At 49.3% G+C, this 17,140-nt stretch overlaps 1 protein-coding gene across 4 annotated transcripts in view; it reads left to right on the forward strand.

The window, feature by feature from the left end:
• LOC119165924 (ATP-binding cassette sub-family C member 2) overlaps nt 1-17,140 on the forward strand; it is a 1,429,043-nt gene that overhangs the window by 303,204 nt on the left and 1,108,699 nt on the right. The window lies entirely within an intron of this gene.

Genomic DNA, 17,140 nt, shown 5'->3' on the forward strand with positions numbered 1-17,140 from the left:
TCGGCATTAACAAAAAGATGGCGCAATGAGTACCCGTAGCCACATCGCGCAGCGGCGGCCACTCTAATCTCCTACCTGTGCTTTTCCCGGCTTAGCGAAGGGAAGTGACGCTTCTTCACGCGCGCTTATCTCGCGGTGATGATAAGGTAGGTTCGTACGCCTTGGATCGCGTCGGAATTAACGTGGAACAATTATCCTGTAGTTACCGGGCGAGCAAAGGTCACTGCCATAATGACAGTCTCCGTTCGCGAAAAGCGCGCGCTTTTCAGACTCAGCGAAGTATCAAATGAGACGCTTACTCGCATGCATCCGTTCCTGCGAGTACGTTTCGTGCGTAATTTGTGCGCGAGAAACGTGGGGCACGTTTCCAACTGCTTTCCATTCTACGCGTGACCTTTCCAATTGTTGCTATTGCACTCATTGCTTCACCTTTGCGGCGAAGCTGTGACTTTTTAACAGGCACAATTTTCAATAATGATCCAGAAAGTGTTCTCAAACGCTTTACAGAAAAAATAGTGACTTGTGGTTGTGAGCCAATAAGGCAGTTTTATCTCCAATCCAATTCCATTCGAAGAGTGCAGAATTATATCTAAAATTATCACATAACCGTATTGAATATTGATTGCAAATATTTTATTGAAACGCCACAAGAAATGAAGTCTGCTAAAAAAGTTCAAACATGCACACGAAATTTGCCGCATACCACGGCTACCGAAATGCTGGAAATGTGGAAACACACACTGCCTACATTCAGACTATTTCGCTCATCTTGATATTTTGGTTTTTCTACAGATGAAAATGTAGGCTGGCTGGGCACTGCACTAGCTGGGATGGGAATTTGCCGCAATTCAGATATGCAGGTAGCTGCATAGAGTACAACTCATTGTTTCTTCAATATTTTAAAGGAGCATTGTTTGTGGGATCAGGGGTTCATGAAACATGTTTGAAGCTTTTTATTATAGGTGCAGTGACGTAGCATTTTCTGCGTGTTGGTGTGTTAGACAGGGTGTTTCCATGAATATTCGCAATATTTCTTGAAAAGCAGGAAAAGGCACTCTTTGCTCGCTGTCTTCGGCGTTGCTTTTTCAGTAGTAGCAAGCATCTTAAGAGGGTTGAAGACATCATTAGGTACAGTTATTAGGAAAGTTGAATTACTAACATTTATTAGTGGGGTGAAGGAAGTAATCCATTAGCATTCAAGTCCTTCATGCCCAGAACCCATTCTCGCTTTAAGAATTCAAAAAAAGTGGACTGATAAATAATTATATTCTTCTTAATAGTGCCGGGAAACCAAAACGCGAAAGAGCCCAACTGCGATATTCGTTTGAGACATCCGAAATGAGAGAGCGTTATATCAACCAATAACCGAATTCGCAGTGTGGGTGTCTGTGCTGCGTTTGCATTGACAGTACGCATAAAGCACATATGTTTACGAAAGGGAAAAAAACTGCAGCCCTGTAACCATTGTTTCGAACGGCGACCTCATTATAGTCATCCTCTTCTTGAGATCATCGGTCCCTCCGTTTTGGTTTCGCCACATAATTTAGAACTTCATTTTTTCGATGTTGTAACTAGAGGCCGTTTTTCCGAAATCTAAAAGTGGCAAATGGTTTTTCTCATGACTGTCTTCTATTCTTCTTTTCAACTTTACTACCTAACCTCCATATTTAAAAATTTTAATAATTATTTTCCTAATTGCTGTTCTGGATGACGTATTCTATCCTTCTAGCATATCATCCGCTACAGACAAATAACTTTGAACACAGTGAGCAAACAGTGCTTTTGCTGATATTAAAGAATATTGTACACAATTCTTGAAACACCCTCTGTATGTCATACTGTAGTTTTGTTAGTGGATGGAACAACAAAAACACAAAAATTTGTGACACGTACAGGCGCTAAGAAACAACAATATTTACTCGGGAAACAGGCGACCAAATATGTAGGTAACATTGCTTCACAATTGTCTATTATGCATGCACTTTGCAAATTCACCTACCTTTACGTAGATTTAGCTTACTCCTTTCAGGAATGAGTGCGACGAACAGTTTAGAAATACACTCACCTGACAGTCTGTCAATCATCTTAGCATTGATAATTTTGTTGGCCAGTGGACATGTCTTTGTACTGATAATTTATACTTGTGAAAAATTGACGTGTACATTGTATTCACCACGTCACTTGCACTGGCAACTAAATTACTATAATGCCTGCAGTGAGCATCGAGAAACGAGCGCTTTTTTTTCCTTTCCCGTTGCAGAGACGCTCTCTTGAAGATTCAATAATGCATCGCCCACTCTGGCCAACTTTATTCTTGCCACATCTTCACTGAAGCTTATAACAATTATTTGGCTCTAACGTCCAAAAGTCAACATATGATTGACGAAGGCGCTGTAGTGGAGGGCTGCGCAAAATCCCACCGCCAAAGTTTCTCTATCGCGCAGCTTATCTAAGCACACGGGTCTCGAGCATTTTCACCACCATCGAAAATGCGGCCGTCGTGGCTGGGATTCAATCCTGGTTTGATCGGCCTGCAAGGATTGACGCCGCTTTGACGCATGAGACATTGTGGCTGAGCCTACCCTGATTTCTTTCGAATCAGTGCTCCCAGAGATGCACCAAGAGTGCCTACAACAGAGAAATCATTTTCCTAGTTGTCCCAGGTCGTTAGCACCCCTCGTAAAACACTCTGAACGCGCTTGACCAACTGATGAATTCGGAAGAGTTGTTGGCTATTGAGGCGGCTTGCTTTGTCTTCAAGGTGCCCCAGGCAAAGAACCCGGCGTCTGAGAACTATCTGCGGATGCATTTCCCACGTTCTCCGTGGCACCTTCATGGCACTGTTTTCACTATTTGTGGTCTGCCTGGCACCGCATATACCTCACTGCAACAGACTACGAAGTTTAGTTTCACGTAAGACGCAACGTCTTCGTGCTGTGTTGTGTCGTGCTCGGTGTGCAGGGTTTTTTTTCTCACCATGGGTTGAACCGGGCGTGTCTCTTCTTCCTTTCATTTGTTAAAAAGACGGTGGTGTTTCACCTCCACCTTTTGGGGCCGAAGTGAAGATTACAGACTTCATTAAACTGTCCTGGCTTCCATCGTTTTTTTCCTGTAGGGAATCCTGGTAAGGCCAGGGCATAAAATGCGAGCGCCGAAGCGCTCCTGAGAAGCTCTCACAAGCTCCGAGAATCTCACAGAAGCTCGAGACATCCATGAGGCTAACCCTATCATGTAGGAACACGCTACCTGTAAATAATGTAAATAAGAGTTCCTGTTAGCAGCTTCCGGCTCCTCTCCTCGACATCTCCCCCAAGACTCTGGCTGGCTCCGGTCCTCTAGAAAGAACCCCAACCATATCACTCACTTGATTTTCAATGGAAACTTGTACATTACTGCGCGATTGCACCGATTATGAGGTCGTATGATAGTGAGCTTGGTATTTTTTTACGCCAACAGTTAGACACTTTTCCTCATTGTCCGCACTGGCCTACATTGCTAGGATCTCGACGTGCGAAAATGACATTTGCCAGTGCAAAATAAACACATGCTCGCTTTTGCACAAAAGCATAGAGGGAAGTTTTATATGGACACTAAAGCGAAGCAATTACTTGTTTTAAGTTAATAAACTGCACTCTGAGAACTTTCATAAGTTTAACTATATTGACACAAGATAGGCACCATGTTGAAGGTACGCGCACAGCTTCGACTGCTCTTCAAGCGAAAAAGAGCCCTATGGCAAAACAAGGCCGCACTGGCATGCACCTTCTCAGCACGTATGGGACTGGAGAAGTAGCCATGGCCTGCTCGAATGTTGGTTCTTTCTTCTTGGTATCTTGCGTTGAACGCTGCAAACAGCAGCTTCGTTTCTCCCGTAAGTGCCATCGGCCCACTTCACTCACTCTAGCCGTGTGTCTTGGAGAGCGCTGGCGGCATCACTTCTGCCTGGCCACCTCCGGGACTTCGTGGGGCTGCTGAGGAGAGGTATTCTTCCAGCACTTGGCCACCTCAAAAGCTGTAGAATGGTCCAATAAGCAACATAAACTAACTGCTCTCTACAAAAAACAAATCAGCACTTTTTAGGCCATGCGTCGTTGCTCGTGTTTTCTGGATGGCTAGATTTCAAGGAGTAAGTCGCTCCGTTTCTTGTGGGTGTTGTTCTCAAGGCCGCTTCGCCTGTCTTCTCATTGCGACTGGTGCTTACTGTCTTTGGCGCAAAGGCTGCGTGTCGGTTGCAGCAGGCCGTCGCCTTCACACTTTCTTCGCGATTTTGGAGCAGCTGTACGCTGTGCTGCTATCTGTACTGTCAGAGGAATCATTATTTTTCGGAGAAGACGAATTCCTTCGGCTCTGGTCTGGCCGTTTTCTGTTCGCCTGTAAGAGGCGTGTGAAGCTTGTCTTTAGGCCTGCCTAGTTTTCGTGGCTTGATGCTTGCTTATTAATGGCAGAAATACCACGTAAATGTCATGTAAATACGTAACATGTACATATTTACGTTCTATTTGTGTTTTTTGTTTGCCATATAATGTACATATGTAACGCTATCTTTCTTGTAACAAAACTTGATGTTTCAATGCACAGTGTTCCGTTTCATTAATCTGTTAGAATGGTACTGATCTACACTGTTTGTGAGAATACGTTTCTCTAAATAGCACCTTTTCTTTACTCTTCAAGCACAAGTTAGCTCCATAATAAAAAGCCATTTGCCGACTACCGGAATTGCGCGTTATGGTTGCCATGGAGTTGCGGGGTAACGATGCTAATACCTGTTAAAGATGGACAGAAGAGCGCGGTGCCCCAACGCTTCAAACTGAAGGAGCTCGCGCCTGTCCACCAGTGCGCCGACCGTCGTCTCTGTGGTGAGCCTCCTGAATATCGTGTCGCCCAAGCTTAGCGTAGCACCAGTTGTAACCGCAAACAGAGCAGAACTTATGTCCCAGAGTGCCGTGACACACTTCGGTTTGGTCATCCGCGAACACCCGAAACATCCTATGGAACCTCTATGAAGACGCCAAGGACCAGCTGAAGAATTTGAGTGTGTCGCTGACTACTATGAATGAACCGAAGACCGGAAAATCGGCTGCGTCTGTTTCGTGTTGCAGAACAGTACATGAACGTGGTTCCGAAGACACGAACGGTCCTTGGGGACATTCGAAGTGAGCTATTGGCTACTGACCCAAATACAGACCACAAGGAAAGAGCCGGAGCTGCTTTTCAAACAAGGGATCACCAAAACAACGAGCGCGCGGCATAGTATCTGGAAGACATGTCTTGTTTGTTTCACTTGCCAATCCGAGTAGGAGCGACGGTAGAAAGCTTTCGTACCTGATGCTTGGTGTGAAGGAGATCTTTGCTGGTTTAATATTAATAATATAGTAAATATTTAATATATTATAATATTAATAATAATATAGGCTGCCACAAACCATAGTGCGAAGGGGCAACAACAACAACAACAGCTGCTCGAGCTCGGAGCCAGACTGGCCAGCGCTGCAACCGCTCTTGCAAATATATTTTTCGAATATATTCGCAATACTTTGTCTCGTTACTCACGTAACATATTTGGTGGAGGTGCTGGGTATTGCAAGCAGCAGAGATGGGCCGTCTGGATGGAAGTTATGCCGGTATAATGTGCCATTCTGGAGTACGAACGAGCGATAGGATCGGTTCGATGGGGAGGAGTCGAGGCGCTCAATGATAGCTCGTAGGGCTGCATCACGGCGTTGCTCGTCGGCTATGTGGTTCAGTTGAGAAACGGAGCACACGCAGGCGTCGTTGTCAGGTATGGTGGCCGATGGGTCAACTGGATAGCGAGAAAGGCAATCGGCGTCCTGGTGCAGGCGTCCAGACTTGTATATCACAGAAAAGGTGTATTCTTGCAGTCGCAGAGCCCAGCGACCAAGTCGACCTGTAGGATCTCTTAAGGATGAAAGCCAGCAGAGCGCGTGGTGGTCGGTGACGACGGAAAAGTGAGTGCCATATAAATATGGACGGAATTTTGAGACCGCCCAGACAAGAGCAAGGCATTCTCGCTCCGTGATCGAATAGTTACGCTCTGCAGGTGTAAGGAGGCGGCTAGCATACGCGATAACGCGGTCGTGTCCCTGTTGGCATTGGGCGAGAACGGCTCCGATACCGTGACCACTGGCATCAGTTCGGACCTCAGTTCGGGCAGATGGGTCAAAGTGGGCGAGGATAGGGGGCGTCGTCAAAAGTGTTATGAGGTGAGAAAAGGCGGCAGCTTGAGTGGACCCCCACGAAAATGGAACGCCTTTCTTCAAAAGATCGGTAAGTGGTTGGGCGATTGCCGCAAAATCTTTCACGAACCGCCTAAAGTAGGAGCAAAGTCCCACAAAGCTCCGGACATCTTTGGCGGATTGGGGTACTGGGAAACTCGTGACGGCACGAATTTTCTCAGGGTCCGGTCTCACACCAGAAGCATCGACAAGGTGGCCCAGCACGGTAATCTGTCGGCGGCCGAAGTGACACTTCGAGGAGTTCAACTGGAGGCCAGCTTTGCGGAAGACGTCGAGAATGGCCGACAGACGCTCAAGGTGGGTCTCAAACGTAGGTGCAAATACGAGGACGTCGTCTAGGTAACACAGGCATGTTGACCATTTGAACCCGTGTAGCAGAGAGTCCATCATACGTTCGAACGTGGCGGGGGCATTGCATAGACCGAAGGGCATAACCTTGAATTGGTATAGGCCATCTGGAGTGATGAAGGCGGTCTTTTCTTGGTCTTTCTCGTCTACGGCAATCTGCCAATAACCAGAACGAAGGTCGATGGATGAAAAGTAGCGTGCGCCGTGGAGACAATCGAGGGCGTCATCAATACGTGGTAAAGGATACACGTCCTTTTTGGTGATTCGATTTAGATGCCGGTAATCGATGCAAAAACGCCATGTGTTGTCCTTCTTTTTAACCAGGACGACGGGTGACGCCCATGGGCTTGATGAGGGCTCAATAATGCCTTTAGTTAACATCTTATTCACTTCAGCTTGAATAATCTGGCGCTCCGACGCGGACACGCGATACGGTCGACGGTGAATGGGAGCAGCATCACCGGTGTTGATGCGGTGCTTTACAAGAGAAGTTTGGCCGAGTGGGCGGTCGTCAAGGTCGAAGATGTCACGGTAGGAAGCTAGAAGGCGTGCGAGAGCGGCTGATTGCGCTGGGGGAAGGTCAGGGTCGATCATGGGACGTATTGACATGTCGAGGCATGTGGCATCGACTGGGCGACAAGGAAAATTGGGGCATGCGTCGGCTGCGAAAGTGGTGACGTGATCATCGGCTAAGGACCGCAACGTGGCAATTAGGATGCCTTCAGGGAGGACTTGCTTTGTGAAGCCGAAATTTATGACGGGTAGACGGGTCCGGTTGGAGGCTACAGTTACGATGCAGTGAGGGACGGTGACGTCACGTGCCAGTAGGACATCAGGAATCGGCGTGACGATGTAATTCCCATCCAATACGGGTGAGGTCGTGGCAAATTCGGTGAATGTGAGGGCTTTAGGCGGTAAGCGGAGGAAGTCTGTGGCAGAAAGGCCGTGTTGAGGTTCAGGGTGAATATCCGGCTGAAGAGGAAGGTCTAAGCAAAGAGTACCAGCGGAACAGTCGATGAGAGCAGAATGGGTCGACAGGAAGTCCATCCCTAAGATGAGGTCATGAGGACAGTTCTGGAGCACCGTGAATAGAACAGGGATGTAACGGTCGGCGATGCGTATGCGAGCCGTACACATGCCAATGACAGGAACAGTGCCGCCATCGGCCACACGTACAGCTTCGGTAGCAGGGGCGTGAGTACTTTCCTTAAGCGGCGACAAAGATGAACGCTGATGATGGACACATGAGCGCCAGTATCGACTAGTGCCGACAGAGAAATACCGTCCACGTGTACATCGACAAGATTTTTGTTCGTATGAAGCGTCAATGGAGGGTTTGGTTCAGACAGGGATGATGCAGCACTACCTCCAGGGGCTGCACTGTCTAGTTTTCCGTCGGGTACGATGAAAAGTTAGGCGGCGAGTGATGGCGGCGTGGCTGGGGCGACGGGGAACGACGGCGTTGAGGGGACGGAGAACGAGCAGGAAGGCGGCTGTTAGACGTGTCGAAAGCAGGGGCGGTACGGCTGGACGAATACCGGCGAAGATCTTCATATGGGCTATAAGGTGCGAAAAACTGGCTCCTATGTGGCGGCGTCCAGGAGGCACGGCAGTAGCGGGAGACGTGTCCAACGCGGTGGCACCGGAAGCAGATCGGTTTGTCGTCAGGAGTTCGCCATTCCGCCGGGTTGCGAGATCGTGGAGCAACAAATGGGTCACGTCGAGGTGCATTAGTGGGAATTGGTCTGGAGGAGGGGCAAGAGATGGGGCAAGCATCAGGGAACCCGCGGTTGGCGAATTCTTGTCGTACGACCGCCTGAATAACGGAGATCGCGGGGGTTGTCGGTATCGTATGTTCGAAAGAAGTGGGCTGAAGCGGCGCTGGACTTGCTGCTTCAAGTTCCCGTCGAACGATACGCGTTACACTCTGCTCAAAGGGCGGTGTGACGGTAGAATCGGAGCAGGTGGACGTAGCCGCCGTGTTTGGCAACCGAGAAAAAGGAGGGCGCACCCGACGGCTTTTTGCTGTTTCGAAACGGCGGCATTCTTGAATTACACGGTCGATGGTCGAGACGTTAGTGTACACCAGCAAATTGAAGGCGTCGTCCGCGATCCCCTTCAAAACGTGTCCAACCTTTTCAGCCTCAGACATCGCCTCGTCCACTTTTCGGCAAAGAGCGAGAACTTCTTGGATGTATGACACATACGATTCAGTTGGCGACTGGACATGGGTAGCCAGCTCCTGTCGTGCAGCTGCGTGGCGACCGGTCGGGTCCCCAAAGATGTCACGTAGCTTCTCCTTGAACGTGTCCCAGCTGGTGAGTTCGGACTCATTTGTCTCGTACCAGACACGCGGGGTTCCGTCCAAGTAGAAGAGAACGTTAGCGAGCATCATGGTAGGGTCCCAACGGTGAGTTTGACTGACCCGTTCATAAAGGCGAAGCCATTTGTCGACGTCTAGGCCAGGTTGCGCAGAAAATGTCCCGGGATCACGTGGTGTTTGGACGGCGACAAAGGTTGTCGGAGAAGCCGCAGATGATGAAGCGGACGCGTTGTCACTGGAAGCCATGGCGGAAAGCTGGAGGATGCGGCCACTGCGGAGCTGCGTGGTGAGGACGGGGATCGTTCCACCTCCACCAAATATGTTACGTGAGTAACGAGACAAAGTATTGCGAATATATTCGAAAAATATATTTGCAAGAGCGGTTGCAGCGCTGGCCAGTCTGGCTCCGAGCTCGAGCAGCTGTTGTTGTTGTTGTTGCCCCTTCGCACTATGGTTTGTGGCAGCCTACAGGTAGCAATATGAAGCCTTTTGAGGACACTCACTAAATTTTGCTCTGATATTACAGAATTGGGACGGAGCCGCCAAAAGCGGGTGAGGCACCACAACCGCAATGTGAACATCTCATTTGTAGATGAAGAGCCTGAAGCCTTCGGAAATAGCCCAGACTCGTTGTGAGAGCTGATTTGATCTGTGATTGAGAATAGCGGTAGCCGCAATAGCTCAGCAGCACCCTGGCACCAGTCGAGTCGTTTGCGGAAGTGGATCACGAGGAAGGAACACGGGTCGTTCAAATAGAGCAGCCGCAAGCACCCCATCAGGCGCCACTACTGGTGCAGGCAGAACTTTCGCACGCCGAGGCAGTCAGGGGAACCCCCGCACATTCTTTGTTTCCAGTAGTCATTAACTTTTGGCAACTATCCATCCGGTTCGCCCCAACCCTACCAGAGAGTAAATTCCGGAAGGCTGATGCAATGTGTACGACGACTGAATGCCGTTTTGATATCACTTCGGCGAAGCTGACCGTTTTTACCGCATGTTCGATTACCAGCGAGCAGGACTTCATGGTTTTTCTGTAAACGTTCCTTGCCCAAGAAACGGAGAATGCCCGTCTGAAATCAAACAGTATCTTTCAATGCACTAAGAGCCCAAATTCTCGCAAACTCATCAATCGTCTTCGACAGTGCCGCTCAGGCATCGATCACCAAGCCCACGTTCATTTTCAAACTCTGGGAAGCGGTGTTCCTGACGGTGCTTCAGGAAAACCAGAATTCGTAACCTGTGAATTTGAGGACGGTGCCGACTCAACAACAGAAACCACAGCATTGATTCCAAAATACGAAAAGCGACGCTGCCAACAGCAGAAACAGCAACGTACAGAAACAGTATGCTTCTGCACGAGTACGTGCTGAAACAATAATGTCATTTCGGATTTGCTAATTGCTATAGACTGTTTCAAAACAACTGGTTTAGTAGACACAGACACTGACCACTCGGTCTTGATTAAAGGACTTTCTAGGGAACTGAAGAAAGGGCTGACTCCTTAGACAGAGCCGCAAGTTCGAACGGCAGGGGAACGCCTCATCCACTTGGCTGCTATAGCCGCCCTGCTAAAATAGGAATTGGGCTCCACCTACGTCACCAGTTTCATGGTTCTTCCAGAATGCTCAAGAGATGTCGTCGGAGAATTGGACTTTACCTAAGCAAACGGTGCAGTGATCATCTGAGAGAAATTGTACGTGCCTTCTCAAAGAAACCCTGCCATTGCGACGTGTCAGTATGAAGGAGTAGACGCACTCCAAATTGGAGACAATAAAGAAACCATGGTACGTTCATTATTAGCAGCGAAAATCAAGGTTAAGGACTCAGTTTTAGATTTCGTGCCCCAGTCATCACGGGCCGCGTCACTGATTTAAAATTGTAATTCTCGTACTTTCTTGACATTGGCTAGATGAACGTTTCTGAGGCCTCGCAGGCTAGTTCTGTAGCACCCACATATAACAATGCACTTCACTTTTACTGATTAGAAACTGCTCAGAACCCAGAAGACTCTTTCAAAATATCTTACATCACGGTGTTTGGTGCAGAAATATCAAGGAGGCGTCTTCACTCGATTATTTTTTTTTCACGCATTTTTTTCACTTACCCATCATCATTTTGCGGTAAACGCGCGATCACACTGAGCCTTCCGGCCACCAAAAAAAGCGCCGAATCCGATTCAGTGGATGCTAGATCTGCCGAAAAGGCCTTCTCCGTGCCAATCACTCTCAGGCGGATTTTTGTGGCTTCTGCTGTCGAATCGGTTGCCGCAAACCCATAAGACAGCTAGTCAATGAGTTTTAAAAAATGGTGGCCAAGCTTTACTGACTTGTCATGTCACAGTGCACATAACTGAATGTTGTCCCCAACGGGTGTTTAACCCGTTCTGTGCCTACTTTACACCCCTATTTTGTGGAAGAGGTGACCGAGCTTGTCGTTGGCATGAGCGAGCTTGTCGCGGTCTCGCAGAGCAGGACGAACCCATTAATGCAGGTGGAGTTAGCGGTATTTTCTGCTCTTCGTGCATTACAAGACAGCACCTTGCCAGCAAAGTTGCGCAGTACTGCTTGTTGTTGCTTCCGGCGTACGAAGATGATCGAAGTATACACCACCCAATAGTGCAGTGGCCTTTGCAAGCCGTGGCAACAACCGAGTGACAGCGCATTCCTCCCGTGTTCGCCCCGTGGTAGATGGCATATTTGGGGGCGCGAAGCGCGTCCATTGCGAACGGCGCTGCCTTTCGGCGGCTGGGTAATTCCGGCCGCTGTAACAAGCGGATCCTTCAGTTTTAACTAAGGGTAAGACTGATGTATTTGGCTCTACTAAATTCTACCTTACTAAAACGCAAATAGTCGTTGTTTTCTTAAGTGTCCTCTTCACGAAATTCCTACAGTAACGACTTAAACGTTATTTCACCAACCCTGCAGATTGCACTGTTGGCCTTTGTAACGCTCTATATATTGCCACCATTGATAAACGAGCCACTGTGGCTCATACGCGTTTTTGGCCGCGAAGAAGAAGAGAACATCTTCGTTGCTCTGGTTCAAGTGAACTCCTGGCTGCGGGTCTTGTTTTGTTCGTGACATTACTGGTGGTAAGCCGTTGTTTTACGATGTTCCGTGCCACTTAATCGCAAGACTTCCTGCAGCATCTCTGCGGTGAAAGCTGTCCCACGATCAGTTATGACGACAGCTGGAGCACCGTGACGTAAGACGATGCTGTTCACGAAAAATTGGGCGACATCTGCTGCGGTGGCTTTTGGAAGTGCCTTGGTTTCCCAGTAGCGTGTTAAGTAGTCTGTAGCGACGACAATCCACCGGTTTCCAGACGAAGACGTGGGGAATGACCCCAGCAAGTCCATGCCAATCTGATGAAAGGGCGCCTTTGGTGGGCCAATTGGGTGCAGTAGTCCCGCTGGTCGTAAAGGTGGAATCTTACGTCGCTGACAGTCGCGACATGTGCGAACGTAGTGCTTCACAGTCTTCGCGAGACGTGGCCAGTAGTAGGAGCGTTGAATCCGTTGCAGCGTGCGCGTATAGCCGAGGTGTCCGGACGATGGCTCATCGTGACACGCACGTAAAATGTCACCACGAAGCGTAGTTGGCACAACAAGCAGATACATAGCTTGTGTAGGATGAAAGTTCTTTTTATAAAGCACTCTATCACGGAAACAAAAGGAAGATAGTGAGCGCGCAAAGCTTCGGGGAAGGTGCGAATTGCGTCCTTCAAGGTAGTCAATGAGCGGGATGAGCTCAAAGTCATGACGCTGTTGCTCCGCTAAGCTGGTCGCTGATACGGCAGAAAGAAAAGTGTCGTCGTCTTCAAGGTCAGTGTTGGCATTTTCGACCGGTGCACGTGAGAGACAGTCGGCGTCGGTGTGTTTCCGCCCAGATTTGTGGACGATGGTGACATCGAAATCTTGTAGCCGAAGGCTCCATCGTGCTAGACGACCTGAGGGATCTTTGAGATTCGCGAGCCAACAAAGGGAATGGTGGTCGCTAACTACCCTGAATGGGCGGCCATACAAGTATGGGCGGAACTTTGTTATGGCCCAGACAACAGCGAGGCATTCCTTTTCGGTTGCAGAATAGTTTTTTTCCGCTGGGGATAACGTTCTGCTCGCATAAGCGATCACGCGCTCTATGCCATTTTGCCACTGAACTAATACCGCTCCTAGTCCAACGCTGCTGGCGTCAGTGTGTAATTCCGTGTCAGCGCTTTCGTCAAAATGACCTAGTACAGGCGGAGCCTGGAGGAGGTTTCGGAGGGTGTCGAACGCATGGCACTGATCGGGACCCCAAACAAACGAGACACTGTCTTTTGTAAGCTTGTTGAGGGGTTCAGCAATCTTCGAGAAGTGTTTGACAAAGCGCCTGTAATACGCACAGAGCCCTAGAAAACGGCGTAGGTCGCCCTTATTTGTGGGCACGGGAAAGGTGGCAACGGCGCGGGTTTTCTCGGGATCTGGGCGGACGCCAGCATGGCTCACAACGTGACCAAGGAACTTCAGTTCTTCATATCCAAAATGACAATTGTCGGGTTTGAGAGACAACCCCGCTGTTCTAATTGCCTGAAGAACTGCATAAAGGCGTTGGACGTGTTGTTCAAACGTGTCTGCAAAGACCACGACGTCATCAAGGTAAACAAGGCATGACTGCCATTTGAGCCCCGTGAGAACCGTATCCATCATTCTTTGAAAAGTAGCTGGCGCTGAGCATAGACCGAAAGGCAACACTTTAAACTCGTACAGACCGTCCGGAGTAATAAACGCCGTCTTTTCGCGGTCGCGCTCGTCCACTGCGATTTGCCAGTAGCCGCTACGCAAATCCATGGAGGAAAAATATTTAGCGTTGCGTATACGGTCCAACGAGTCATCTATCCGAGGTAGAGGATAAACGTCCTTTTTGGTGACCTTGTTCAGTTTACGGTAATCAACGCAAAAACGCAACGTACCATCCTTCTTCTTTACTAGTACAACTGGCGAAGCCCAGGGACTGGTTGATGGCTGAATGACGTCGTCCTGAAGCATCTGCTGGACTTGGTCACGTATAGCATCTTGCTCTTTTTGCGACACCCTATAGGCATGTTGTCGGATGGGTCTTTCAGTAGGTTCCGTTATGATACGATGTTGAGCAAGTGGTGTCTGTTTAACCCTTGACGTAGTGGCAAAGCAGTCTTCAAATGAGCCGAGTATACGCAAAAGGCTTTCTCGTTGAGCCGAAGGTAGTCTCTCGTTTACGTCGAGAGTGCTCACGAAGGCGTCGTCAGGGTGGCCATTCGATGAAAATGAAGCTAACGTAGATGGACCATCGGCATCGGCAAGTTCTTCACAATATGCAATGGCAGTGTGTCTCGTTAGGTGGCGATATTCGTCGCTGAAGTTCGTGACCAGCAGGTGAGCATGCTTATTGCTAGGCTGAATGATTCCTCGGGCAACACAGATTTGTTGTGAAATAAGGAGAGACAAATTGGCCTCTGCAATTACCGCGTCAGACAAGTCCTGTCCCAATTCTACTTTGACAAAGAGGCTGCTTCGAGGTGGGAGAGTCAGAGAATCGTCGGTAACACGGAGCGCTCTTTTCCGGAATTGCATACTGTCAGTTGCAGCGCAAAAAGGATCCTCGAACGACACAAGTAATTCACGGAGGTCGATGACGGCGCCGTATTCACGAAGGAAGTCCATTCCTAGAATGACTGGCCGAAAGCACACGCGCAATACGAGGAAAGAGCCCGCAAATGTTGACGTACGTATTCGAATGCGTGCCGTGCACATACCAGTAGGCGTCACCAGATGGCCACCTGCCGTGCGCAACTGAGGTCCTTGCCAAGGCGTCATAACCTTCCTGGGTTCAGATGCCAGTGTTGCGCTCATTACGCAATAGTCGGCACCGGTATCGACGAGGGCGTTAACAGCATGATTGTCGACGAAGACGGCAATTTCGGCAGAAACAATCTTTTTGCTGTCGGAGAACACTGCAAAACCGGAATGGCCCTCGTCTGGTCGTTGCGTCGAAGGAGGGTCTTTTACAGTTCGCCGGGCCGCGACTTCACCCCCAGAAGTCGCCGTTCCTAGTTTCCCCTGCGGGGACTTGGTGACCGGCTCCTGAAAGGAGCGGAAGACGATGAGGGCAAACTGGGTGACGTGGACCGGCGAGGCGATGGTGATCTCGACTGGTGGTGCCGAATAGTCGAAGGAGTACGTTGGCCCGTGAGATAGGCTTCAATTTCTCGGGGGCGCTCACCGTAGCGCGGGCATCGAGCATCAGGGTGGAAGCCGCGGAGACCTAGTTGCCGGTATTGACAGTTCCGGTATACGTGACCCGCTTCGCCACAGTGATAGCAGAGCGGACGGTTATCCGAGGTACGCCACGTGCTTGCCTTGCTACCACTTTGTCTTGAGATGGACGGCGGATAGGTGGGTGGGCTCGAAAACCTTGAGCCGAGAGGTGGGCTTGAAGCAGTGTCGTGAAATGGCTGCATAGCCTGGTACCTTGGCCGCATAGCAGTATCTGTAGGCGGTGGCGCAGGGGATCGCAATGCCGCTGCGTATGTCAGGACTGGGGCCTCGGGAATTGGCGGTGCGACTGGGGCTAGGGGTGTGACGGCCTGCCGGACTTCTTGTCTGATTACATCCGCGAGGGCTGACACGGGTGGATGGGATCCCACTGCCTGCAGCTGCCGCAATTCGTCCCGAACGATACTTCGAATGAAGTCTGCGAGGGTCTGTCTCTCGCTGTCAGAGCCGATAGAGCATGTGGTGGCCGGGATCTGGCGTTCGTATTGTGACGACCGCTGCTGCAGCGTACGTTCCATCGTAGCTGCCTCACTGATGAACTGGGCGACTGTCGTCGGTGGATTGCGCACGAGCCCAGCGAAAAGCTGTTCTTTTACTCCGCGCATTAAATGGCGCACCTTCTTTACCTCAGGCATAGCAGGGTCCGCGCGCTTGAAGAGTCGAAGCATGTCCTCGACAAACATGGATACACGTTCGTTCGGCCGTTGGTTTCTGCTGGATATGGCTTGTTCGGCTTTCTCCTTCCTTTCGGTGTTGCGATAGGCGTCACGGAGCTGTCGGCTGAACTCTTGCCATGTTGCAAAGGAGCCCTCGTGGTTCTCGTACCACGTCTTCGCAGAATCCTCCAAGTAGAAATAAACTCGGCGCAGCTTTCGAACATCGTCCCATTCGTTGATACTGGCAACCCGTTCAAAGTGGTCTAGCCAGTCATCAACATCCTCGAAGATGTCTCCATGGAACGGCTTTGGTGTCTGTGGCACGTGGAGAACATGGGCGAGAAGCGAATCATGGCCATCACTGGTTTGGACCGCCTGGCTTGTCATCGCAGTTGCCATCTTTCTGGGTGTCGATGCCAAGGGACCAAATTCAGGGGGTAACCCACGCAGGCGGCGGCTGATTCTTGTTCTGGGAGATGTAGCTGTCTCCACGATGGCCGACACAGCCGAAGTACACGTACCCAGCACCTCCACCAGTAATGTCACGAACAAAACAAGACCCGCAGCCAGGAGTTCACTTGAACCAGAGCAACGAAGATGTTCTCTTCTTCTTCGCGGCCAAAAACGCGTATGAGCCACAGTGGCTTGTTTATCAATGGTGGCAATATTATTCCTGTCGAATTATTCAAAACTGTGAGCACTATAGTATTCACAGTTTTGAATATTTCCAATCCAATCGACTCCAATCCCAATCTAATGCTCAATCAAGTCCCAATAGACTCTCGAATATAGCTATAGCTATATTCGAGAGTCGATTGGGATTCTTCGATAATTTTTGATTATATAATAAATTGAAACTCGAATTTCCGCATACCCCTCTCACTTGCTAAAAATCATAAGCCGTTCTAGAGCCAATAAATGTTTACTTAAATGGTGTAGTTAAAAAGAAGGAAAATTGAGTTGTTTAAGGAGCTATTAAAATAGGTGGTGAACGTTAACGCTAGCGACAAAGCCTAAAAGTTGGACACATGCGGCTGTTGCAACGCTACATCACGGACAACGTTTACTTGATCTTCCCGCTAGATTGTTCAGGCGACTAGTGCTCAGCGGCATACTGTGACCGGGTCCTGTGGATGGCAAAATGCAAGCGCATTGCTGTTCCTATAAACAATTCAGTATAGCACATAAGAAAAATATTTATTATTCTCTAATGATCATGCTAGAACTCTAACCATTAGTATGTGTATTTACTATGTGTTCATGTGAG

Source organism: Rhipicephalus microplus, unplaced genomic scaffold (assembly GCF_043290135.1).
Source record: "Rhipicephalus microplus isolate Deutch F79 unplaced genomic scaffold, USDA_Rmic scaffold_13, whole genome shotgun sequence".
NCBI lineage: Eukaryota > Metazoa > Arthropoda > Arachnida > Ixodida > Ixodidae > Rhipicephalus > Rhipicephalus microplus.